This window comes from Juglans regia, chromosome 3 (genome assembly GCF_001411555.2).
Source record: "Juglans regia cultivar Chandler chromosome 3, Walnut 2.0, whole genome shotgun sequence".
Lineage (NCBI taxonomy): Eukaryota > Viridiplantae > Streptophyta > Magnoliopsida > Fagales > Juglandaceae > Juglans > Juglans regia.
The window spans coordinates 5,638,550-5,650,645 of NC_049903.1; positions in this window are offsets into that span (position 1 = coordinate 5,638,550).

Consider the following 12,096-nt stretch of genomic DNA (forward strand, 5'->3'; position numbering starts at 1 on the left):
CGTGTCACTTGGAACTTAAGGCTGAGCGCCTAGAGGCTGCTAAGCCCAAACATTCGACCTATATGGCTAAGTCTGGTTCGCTCATGACATCTAGACCTAAGCGCAAGAAATCTGAAATAGGGGTAGCTTCTGGATAAGTGAAGAAAGTGTTAGGAACTTCTCGGCGTAGCAAGAAAGGAAAGCGCATGAAGAACAAGTAAAAAATAGAATGTTTCAACTAAGGAAATAAAGACCACTTCGCTCATGACTGCACTGAGCTGAAGAAGGTACACTCTAACTATTATTCCATTGTTTTTGTAACTATCAATGTGATGGTTGCTCATTTCTATCCTATGTGGACAGTTGATTCAGGAGCGACCGAGCACATAATACGAGATTGGGTCAGTTTTATGGAGTATCGCCAGATTCCAGTTGTGAGTCGTGATATCAAGGTGGAGAATGGAGCTAACATGGAGGTGCTGGGACTTGGTACCTATAAGCTGGACTTGCGAGGTGGCCGCACTTTATTTCTCTACGATGTGCTATATGCTCCCGAGATCTGACGAAACTTACTTTTTGTAGTTACTTTATTAAGATTTGGTTTTTAAATTATATTTGAAAATAATGGTATTTCCTTATATTTGGCCAATATTTTTTATAGTTGTACTTTTCTATCAGATGGTTTTATGATAATGGATTTGGATTATTCAAGTATGAATGAGTTTATTACTTTTCTTTCTGCATCTGATAATTTGGATTCATATAAATGGCATGTTAGGCTTGGCCATATAAGGTAAGAAAAAATGACTGGGTTAGCTAGAGAAAGCATGATAGGCAATCTTGCTAAGGTCACGTTATCCACATGTACATATTGTCTTATGAAAAAGCTAAGGGAAAATCATTTGGGAAAGCCAGTACTAGGACATCTTTTCCATTGTAATTAGTTCACTCAGACATCTGTGGTCCAATGAGTGTGAGGGAAAGACACAAATGTGTCTACTTTATCACATTTACAGATGATTTTTCACGTTATGATCATGTCTACTTAATCTCCCAAAAGTCTGAAGCATTCGAGTGTTATAGGCGATATCTTAGAATGGTTGAGAATCAGTTAGACAAGAGCTTAAAAACTCTGAGGACTGACCGCGGACGTGAATATCTTTCTAAGCAATTTAAAAGACTATGTGTTGAAAAATGAATAAAAAGACAGTTAACGATGCCAAGTACGCCACAGCAAAATGGCGTGGCAAAAATGAGAAATCGAACATTACCTGAGATGGTTATATGAATGATGGCGTAAGCAAACCTATCAATTTTATTTTGGGGGATGCACTTTTGACTGATGCCTACATTCTTAATCGAGTGTCCTCCAAATCAGTATCTTCCACTCTATATGAACTATGGACCGACGATAAATCCAATTTGAACAACTTGTAGCCATGGAGTTCAACGGGTTTTGTTTACGATGTTTCTCATAAATATGAGAAGTTAGGCGCTAAAGGAAATAAATGTATCTTTATAAGGTACTCAAAAAACTCAAAAGGGTATGCGCTAATAGATGAACAATTTGATGGAATTATTATTAAGATTGAGTCACGAGATGTGGATTTTATAGAGAATGAGTTTCTAAGTAGGGGTGAGGTTGATATGAGTTTGGAACTCTATAAGATTATGGGTCAAGAGGAAGGCGCTCTAAGAGGGTTTAGTTGAGAATGAGGAATAAATTCATCAAACTCTTACAAATTGTGAGAGTGACTTATCTCCGAGTGGGAGTACACCACTTGTAAATCAACCATAGCTCCGCAAAATGATGTTGAGCCTAGGAAAATTCATGAGACTCTCTCATTTTCTATTGAAAATGAGTGGATGAAAACACTAAATGATGAGATATAGTATATGAAGACTAACCAAGTCTGGGATCTGGTAGATCTACCGTCAGGGTGCAAAGTTATTGGGAACAAATGGGTTCTAAAGGTGAAGCACAAGTTGAATGGATCAATAGAAAGGTACAAAACCCGCTTAGTGGCGAAATGATATACTCAACAAGAGGGTATAGACTATGAGGAAACTTTTTCACCAGTGATGAAGTTTGTCTCAATTCACCTGATTCTAGCTATAATAGCGTATATGAATTTGAAACTCTATCAGATGGACGTTAAGATAATATTTCTGATCGATATGAATCAACTCACGTGTGGTCAAAGGTTAAGAGCACAAGGTGTGCAAGCTCAAATAATCTATATATGGTTTAAAGCAATCATCTATACGATGACCATGAAGGACCATTGTGCCTATGTCAAAAGGTCGAAGAAGAGATTCATTATGTTGATGACATACTACTGGCTAGAAATGACAAAAGGTTAATAGTTGCCACAAAAGACTGATTATCCTTCAATTTTGAGATGAATGATATGAGTGAGACATAATATATTTCGGGAGTTAAGATCTACAGAGATCGATCAAAGAAACTTGCGCTTGTCCCAACAAACTTACATAAAGAAAGTTCTCGAGCACTTCTAAATGAGGGAATGTAAACCCATTAACACCCTTATTGCTAGAGGAGAGAGCTTGTCGAAAGAGATGTGTCCTGAGACTCAATGAGAAATTGAAAAAGAGAACTGCAGACTATGTATTGTGCTATCAAGGTTCAGATTTACAGCTGAGAGGTTACAGTGATGCTGATTGGGGCAGTGACCTAAATGAGCGCAAGCTAACCATTGAGTATGTATTTTTGCTCAATAATGGCGCCATTGCATGGAGTAGTAAGAAACAACCTTGTATAGCCTTACACAGCTTGTTCAACAATAGCTCAAGAAACTGTTTGGTTATAGAGGTTCCTCAAACATTTAGATATTAGCACAAATACTTCAGATTCGGTGATAATATTCTGCGATAGCATGACAACTCTCACATATGCTAAGCACTCAATATATCATGGAAAAATCAAATACATAGATATGAGATATCACTACATTAGAGACATGATAGTGAAAAATGAAGTGATTCTGAAACAACTTATTACAAGTCACATAGTTGCCGATTCCCTGACAAAGCCTATAGCAATAAATATTTTTGTAACTCAAGTTAAGAATCTAGAACTACGTAGATTGTAAATGTAATTTGCGTTTCAGTTGAAATTGAGATGTAAATTTTCCTTCGTGATATTAATACAATATGATTTTATTCAGTTCTTGTCTTTATTGTATTGTTTCCTAGACACACACACAAGTTATGCCAACAGACTTAGATCGGTTTACTCACACGAGCAATTGTTTTTGGCGCATAAGTAGCGAGTGGAGATGAGACATTGTGTCTCTAGGTACTTGTCAAAGGGGATTAGTTGGTTGACACAAAGATATGTCGCCTTAGTGGGAGTTAAGATGAGGTATATTTTATTGAGAGGACCATGCGTGGATACCCCATAATCCATGTAACCTATGGTTAGTTAGATGCGAGATCCAATTTGACGCCTTGGAGGCGAGCAAATGGAGGAACTCAAGTTAGACGTTTAAGGAGTGGCTAGACTAAAATATCTACGTTATTGATAAAGACATATGCTCTTTGAGGAAGAGAAATCTATCATAGCATGTGTTTCATACTACATGTGTTTATTCAACCAAATGAGTAAGTGAACACATGGTTCCCTTCTCACTTATTGTGTGAGTCTTATATTTTTATCAAGTGTCCTTTATTTAACTTTGATTATGTCATAAGATGGAGGTTGTGACGTTTGCTACTTTGGCATGTTGTTTATGGTCATAATTGATACAGACTAAAGAGGTATTGTTGGGAAAGTGGTTTGACCAAAGTTGAATGACATGAGGGCAAATGGAAGACTATTTGACATCGTATCTTCGATGGCATTTGCCAACGTCGAACTATGACATTTGATTACACCCAAACTATTACGCAGTGGTATAGTATAGTTTAGGGTGTCAATCCACAATGATTCAAAAGAAACACTACAAGATGCAAACTTTAGGAAAAAGATCAAATGACAATATGATAATAATATGAAAATTCTACCAAAAGAATGCAATTAAAATGAGATTAGGACACAGATAAAAATGCAAGTAAAGCTTCAGGCTCCCATCAACCGGATCTAATACTCTGACTTTATCAATCCAAACTATAGACACAATTAAAAATTATAGTACTAAATTCATAATTGGAAGATATGACATTATATTTATTTACTTTTTTAAATTTAATTCTACAATTTATTCTCCGTTTACAAACCACAATTTTCATATATAAAGATGAATATCAGATCTAAAGATGACACTATATTCACAAACAATAGTGTAGCAAAAAATCACATCAATGACATGAAAAACAATTGTTTAAGTTACAATCATATATTCATAATCCTATAACTCAACTAAATCAAACCATAACAAGATTTAATATAATTGTCTCAAACTTACAAAAATCCAAAATAAATAGAGAATTAAATTTTAGAATCTTAAACAATAAAACTTAATCTATGAATTGAAATAAACTTAAAATATTTTCACCAATCAGCTTCTACCCTAGGTTTTATCCAAGACTTAGTTCTCCATGAAAGAACTAAAAAATAAAAATGGTATTTTCCCTTTTCCATTATTGTGCCATTTGTCTTTTCCAAACTCTCATAATGATATACTTCTCTCAGGTATAAAAGAAATCCTAACGTTTTTCTGATTCTCCCCTAAAAAAGTGCCTAACTTTTAGGATTTACATTGATAGCCGTGTACGCACTTCATAAGCCATAATCTAGACATACTTATCAAATACGAATTTGTAACCCTTTAAGATAGCTTTCCAATGTATCAAGAATCACATCAATTAGATGTGTGAGTGGTAAGTTATGATCAAAACATTTCTAGGTTGTCTCCTAGCGTGTTTCGGACTTGGACATCTTGCGGTTTCCTTTTGTGATCTCTTTCTTTTCTTGATCTGAATTACTCTCAAACCCATATTATTTGAAGTTATCATTTATTTGATATTTTAGAAAGTTATCCCAACTTGAAGTCTTCTATGTTGAAACATCATTGTTTTGCTGAAAGTCCACACGTCTATCCACATTGAAAGTCAGCCACGCTGAAAATGAAGAGTCTTTATTACTTGAAAGTCTTGCTCAATTTAAAAATCATGCTTCTTTGAAAACTCTTGGAAATTATTCTAATTCAAAATTTCCTTTGAATTTGACTGGGTTTTATCTCTCTCTTTTTATGGATTCTGAAATTGAATATAAAAATGTGTTTAGAAATATCCAAAATAAATAGAACCTAAGTTTAAAAATATAAATTAATTTCTATGATTTATATTCACATATTAGCATTTTTGTCCAATAATAGAGTATTTACAGTCCACTTTTGTATATTCATCAACGCTACACATTGGTAGCGACTAAGGTTGTGAATACATCGAAATGATTTGGAGGTAGTCAAGCATTGTTCTGAGTTTTTTTTTTTTAATTCAAGAGGGTTCGAAAATGCTTGATCTGATGCGATCAAATAAGTCTAGAACATGACAAGACACTTTAGGGATATTGCTATGCTGGTCTTCTCTGGGAGAGAATTGGTATAGTGCTCCCACCTTTCTTTTAGCATGCATGCTTGGTGATCGCATAACTTATTTGCTTGTATGAACAAGATTGAGAACGTTAGAAAGATGCAAACCTGGAGTCATACCTATTGTGTACGAGTGAGAGATGTAAGATGAAGAGACGCCCACATAGGAGATTTACCAAATTGAATTTTCTACTATGATTAGGCCTACATTCAGCAACCTGATCAAGACAGATTGAAAGGATCTCTATCCTTCCAAACTTAGCAGGCTAAAGGACTCGTGCCTCAAGAAATAGGCCCATTGTAAAGCCCACAATTGTTTCTAGTGTGCATGTTCTTATAATTTTATATCCCTACCTTTTTCAACAGCTACAAGCCCAAAATATGAGAAGTAAACCCCAGCCATGGTTTTGTGTTACAAGTGCAAAAGGGTTAGGCCCAATGTCTCTTAGAGTCCCACTAAGTGGTAGACTACAAACTGATTAGTGCTCTGATCTCATATTTATTTTAGGATAATAATATCCTTATACCTTTCTTACTACTGTTTTATTATTAAGTTTTTTTTTTCTTTTGCTATTTGAATCTAGATTAAAATTTTCAAAATATGATATTCTTGCATAATATAAAAGAGAATAAATTTAATCAAACAACATAATCATGTAATTTAATTTAAAATAAATATAAAATTGAATTTATTTTTAATTAATTTACATGATTATGTTAATTGATTGAATTTATTTTCTTTTAAATAATGCAAGAAGATCATATTCTGAAATTTTTAATTCAAATTTAAAAAGAAAAAGAAAAAAATTGAATATAAATAAATGAGATGCAAATATCATTATCGTTTATCTTATTTTGGGAGTAGTGAGACTCTGATGCTTTAATCACGGGGTTTGATCTGATAAGGTAAGATGAAAGATTTAGGTGAGTTGAAATCATACATAACTTGAAATAAGGAAATGATGATGTTTTGCCATGATGTTTTGGTCGATAGCGACTCCCACTTGGTAGTTGGTCCGCTGGTGGTATATATTGGTCTAAAGGTGTGATTGTCAGAAAAGATTCGCCTTCTTCGATCCACTTCTTTAACTTCAGCGTACGGGGTAGAGTTTAATTTAAGAAAAACACTAGATATAAATGAATCCCATAAATAGATTCTACAAATTGATGTGGCACACTGTCACGTTTCTCTCTTTCTTTCTTCCCCCCTGCCCTCTTTCTGTGCCTGTGGTCAGGGACCACTTTAAGATGGGCAGAAGACGTTGGCGGTCCAAGTGGCACCGCTGGTGTGGAGTGCCGTGAGCTTGCCTTGCACGTTGGTGCACATTCTGCGCAGTGTGTGCGTGGCCAACGGTCGCTGCTTGTATGCCGGGGTGGTCAGGATCAACCATTAAGCCAGCGGAAGTTTTCGACGGTCCAAGTAGCGACTGCTAGAGGGGACAAAGGAGCTCATGGTAGTGCTGTGATCTTGTTGTGCACGACTTGCATGGTCGACAGTAGCCGTCCGTTGGCTATAGTGATCGGGAACCACCCTGGGGGGCAGAAAACTATGGCGATGGAGGAAATGGGAAGGAAAATGGGGTAGAAAGAGAGAGGGAAAGGGGAATGAGGGGAGAAGGGGGAAGAAAAAAAAAAAAAAAAAAGGAAAGGAGATATAGTGTGCCACATCAGTGTGTGAGATCCCACTGTGTCTCTAGCAGCCCTCTTAATTTAATGTCACATAATACCAAGAACTTGAGTATTTTAAGTGGAGGAAAAAGCCGGCCAACAAGAATGTTTACTATTTTCTTTCTCAACCCCTAAATTTAGTCTAAGAAATTCAAAGAATCTTGATTACACATATGAGATGAGATAAGAAATCTGTAAATAGTAGTGAGAAAGTATGTGATTAGTAGTGAAATTTTTTGAATTAAGCTGTTTTATGGAGTGTTGAGAAAAAAAAGAGAAAAAGTTGAACAAAAATATTATAAAACTCAAATATTGTTATAATATAATTTTTATTTTGGTATTTAAAAAAACTGAATTATTTTTGTGTTTTGTTTAGAAGTTAGGAAAAGTTGTAATAGTTAGGTAATGATTAAATGAAAAATTAAAAAATTTGGAATTAAAAAATATTTATGTTTGAATGATGTTTGGATGTTAAGATGAGATAAAATAAGATGAGATGGATTGAGACCATTTGTAAAACCAAACAAGGCCTCAATCTTTTTATACCTATATCAGAAACTTATGTTGCGGGGGAAATATTTGAATGGCCCAACCATGGGGCAAGCTTTTATATTAATAATTGAAAAATAATTTTAGCTACATAGAGATTACATAAAAGTAAATTCATAAATTGGTATGGTTTAATGTGAATGTTAAATTATAAAATTATTTTTATTTTAAAATATATTTAACACATTACATGAAACCTAATTACTTTGTTAGCACTTATATATAAATTTTGGACTGCTTCTTTTTCCCTTAGCCTTTCAACATGTGATTTTTTTTTCTTTTTCTAAGCAAGCAAATTTCATTAGAAAATGAAAAGATAATATATGAGGAGGGGGAGAGGTTCCCCAACAAACACCTCCAACAAACACCTTATGACAATAACCACAGCATAAAAGAGATGAAAATAAAGAAAATAAAATGGATTTTAGAACCAATTTCTTGGTCTCCACACATGCCCTAGAAAGATGGCGTCATCTTAAAATATGGTTTTTAAGTAAGCCACCGCTGGAGGTAGTGTTAGTTCTGGATGCACTGCAATTCGTTGTCTTGAGATATTTTTGGAGAGATTTGTAGTCTCTTTTTCAAGATCATTGGTTAGGAAAAACGATAACATAGTAGAAAGACCGGTATCGGATGGATAGATCTACGGCAAAGCATCTGTCTTCCCGCACCTCTGTGGTGGCACGTGGAGGCTACGCGCTGATGGTTGGGAGGCGAGGTGGGGTAGATCTGAAAGATCGTGAGGTGGTGAGGTGGTGAATCTGCTGGAACGGCACATGTAGCTAGCAGAGTTGTCGAGGCGCGGCGGCGTGTGAAGACCACGCACGGAAGCAAGTCACACGTGAGGGTCATGCGTCAAGATTTGTGGCACAGTTCCGCTTCATCCTAGTAGATTGGTGGCATTATGGTTGTATGGTGGGGCACGTGTCGACTTATGGTGATCGAGGTTTAGTAGATTTGATGAAAACTGAACTGGTAAAGGGAAGGAGAGAAAAAAAACACTACTATAGAAATATATTCACACAATGATAGTGAAAAGGAAATAAAGATAAAGATGAAGATAAAAAGCATATTGACACAACTCTCACCCTCCTCTCCGATGGAAGCTCTCCGAATTTGGACTTTCTATAGAGAATTAAGAGCTGCTCTTTTCGGAGAAAAGGATGTTTCTGATCAGAAGTTGTCCATTGATTCTTTCAACATGAGATTAATTCCTCGTACTTGCATGCAGTCTTCCCTCTAACTAATACCATGTACGTACGTGCAGTTATCTCTGGTCAACAAAACACACCGATAATTATTGAAAAATTATTCAACTGAATTTAGCTCGATTTCTCCCTCCCCATTACGAGTACAACGCCATGCATGCTTTCTTTTTGTTAGACAACTATCCCCCCCCCCAAAAAAAAAAAAAAAAAAAAAATTCTTTCATTCATTTAGATTTAGCTGTTCGTAATCAACCTAGACATTCAAGCCGTAGATGTCTTAGCATTGGGATCCAATTGGCCGACATTAATATGAACATGAACAATCTAGACAATATATACTTTCCCCTAATTAGATTATTCATTTGTTTTGTAGTCAGCTCGGAGAATTAGATGTCTTGAAACCGTTAAAAAATTATCATTACTACGAGTTTATCCAATTAATGACAATAATAATAATAAATTATTTAAATGCAGAAACGGCAAGAGGTTGTCAACTTGTCATTGACCAAATAATATCTGCAACAGTACTGAACCCAGTCAAAGCTAGGTAAATATACATGTTAACGAAATTTTACGTGATTCGGTAAATTTATTTTATAATAAATATAATTTTATAATTTAATATAATAAATTAAATCATTTCATTTTGTATATTTATTTTTATATTTAAAATATTTCTCATATTAGATACAGTACTCTGGATGTACAAACTACGCGTTGATCTCCTTTTAAAGAAAAATGAAATTCATTATTAAAAAAATATTTTTTATATAAATATCAAATTTACTTAATTTTTTAAATAAAATATGCAGGAGATATTTTAAAAATGAAAATATCATTCTCAAAAGAAACGCATATATAACACACACACACACACGGAGATGATCAGATGGAGTATTTGTTTGCAGTCTGAACCCATCTGCATCACCCATACGATTCGCCGTGGTTAATTTGCCACGCGTCCAAAACCAGACGGGTCATGTACGTTCCAGACAAGAACGGACGTAGTACAACGTACCTTCTTTCATTTGACCTAACATGACTGGGGACTACTTGCAGGAAGCTAGCTGGGAACTGATCGTCGGCACATGATCATCTTCTTTAATTTTCTTTGTTATTTCCTGTCCGCCAGGTTGAAGAGGGTAAACGTTAAAGCTAGCTGGTAATTTTCTTTGTTATGGCAAAGAATCATGTAATGTTAAAGGTGTCAAGACCGCGGGTTTCCAGGAAAGAATGACGTGGCAATTTATTAATTCTTTGCTTTCGAGGCATCCATTAGAGCACTTGGCAATGGTTGCCATGTCTAAAATTTATCTAAAATTTTAACTTTTGGTTATAGTATTAATTTTTTATTAAATGAGTTTATATTGAATTAGCTATTTTAAAATTAAAATAATAATATAATATTATTTTTTTTAATTTTTTTTTTTACAAATATAATTCATATATTTCTTAGATCTTCATGCTTTGTAAAAATAATATATTTACTTTATCAATATTCACAATCAGTAAAATAAATAATATGTATGCCATGCATATTTTACCATTCAAAGAGAGAGGGAAGTGATGAAATAATAAAATATTACTTTCCATTGTGAATAGTAGTTAGCCATGTTTGGAGATGATTTAAGATTTACTGTAACTCAAATCTTAAGTTTTAGACTTTTGGCTAGTCCAATGTAGAAACTTTTTCTCACATCTAACTAAAATTTAGATTTATATTGACATTTAGCTAGTCCATTACCAATACTCTTACCGTGCATGATAAGAGGTAATATAGAAAACAATGGTACTTGTGCTGCTTAAACAGTTACAATAAGCAGTAACTCCCTCCCATTCATACATATGAAAAATGCAAATCCTTTTTAAATATCTAATCGAATTAATTATTTATTTTTTAAAAAATATTAGATAACATTTAATTCAATCGAAACAATTAGAATAACTGAGAGAGGATCTCCAATTCCAACCCGCGTTTTAACTATAAAAAACTTCTCTTTTTTTAATTTTTAAAATATTCTAATCAATAATAATAGAATCCCATGACCTATATTTAAAATGACTAGTCAATAATATAATTAGAGTCCCATTAAAACCTTATAAATAATAAGAATTTTTCATTCCCAAACAATGTGAGATCTCATTCACCATCTAAGTACCATTATCCTTATCATATGAGATATCACAATCTCTTCCCTTTAATTTCCGACGTCCTTGTCGGGACTGTACATTCATTGTAGGTGACACGGCTCAAATCCAATATTTATAGTTGATGTAAGCTCTAATAACATTTGTAACATCTCAATAGAAAACTCAAATTACATGAACTATATTTTAAAAGGACAAGTAAATAATACATTAATTGGAGTCTCATTAGAACTTTATAAAGAACAAAAACTTTTCATTTTCAAATAATTTAAGATCACATATACTACATACCCCTTTCTTATCACATGGAGTCTCACAAAAGTAAAAATCTACACAACCTCCCAACCTCCACACACCACATATTTTTTAATTTTTATTATTTTGTTCTTTCATCAAATTTTTAATATATGAATAATAAATAGAAAAATAAAATTATTTTAAAAAGAATGAACTCAAATTTTTTTTTTAAAATATTAAAAAATATAAAGATTTTAAAAAAAGATAGTGTGTAGATGTTGAGAAGGTTGTGTAGCATTGTTCATCACAAAAAACAGTATTAATGCAAGAACCTGTTCCAAAAGTCTAAAAATGTTTAGATAGGCAAACACGCTTTTCCTGGATTTCTGCTACGTAGTTTAAGCTCGATCTTCCCTTCCGGCTACATTATCTATTGGGAATACTCTAAGTCCCTTGAACTTCCCCAAGTGGCCAAAAACCCCAAAGGAATACACACAAATCTATTCGACCCATATAATTAATTTGCAATCATTAATCTTTCACCAAAACTACTACTACATTGTTTGGATCAATTACTACGTGTTAATCTATCAGCTTGGACAAACAAGCTAATTAATTAGTGCAGCGAAAAAGGGATTAATTAATGAAGAGTGAATTAGCAGCTATATATATATATATGTGTGTGTGTGTGTGTGTGTATATATATATATATATATATATATATATATGCGCGTGCCGGGATATATACCAAG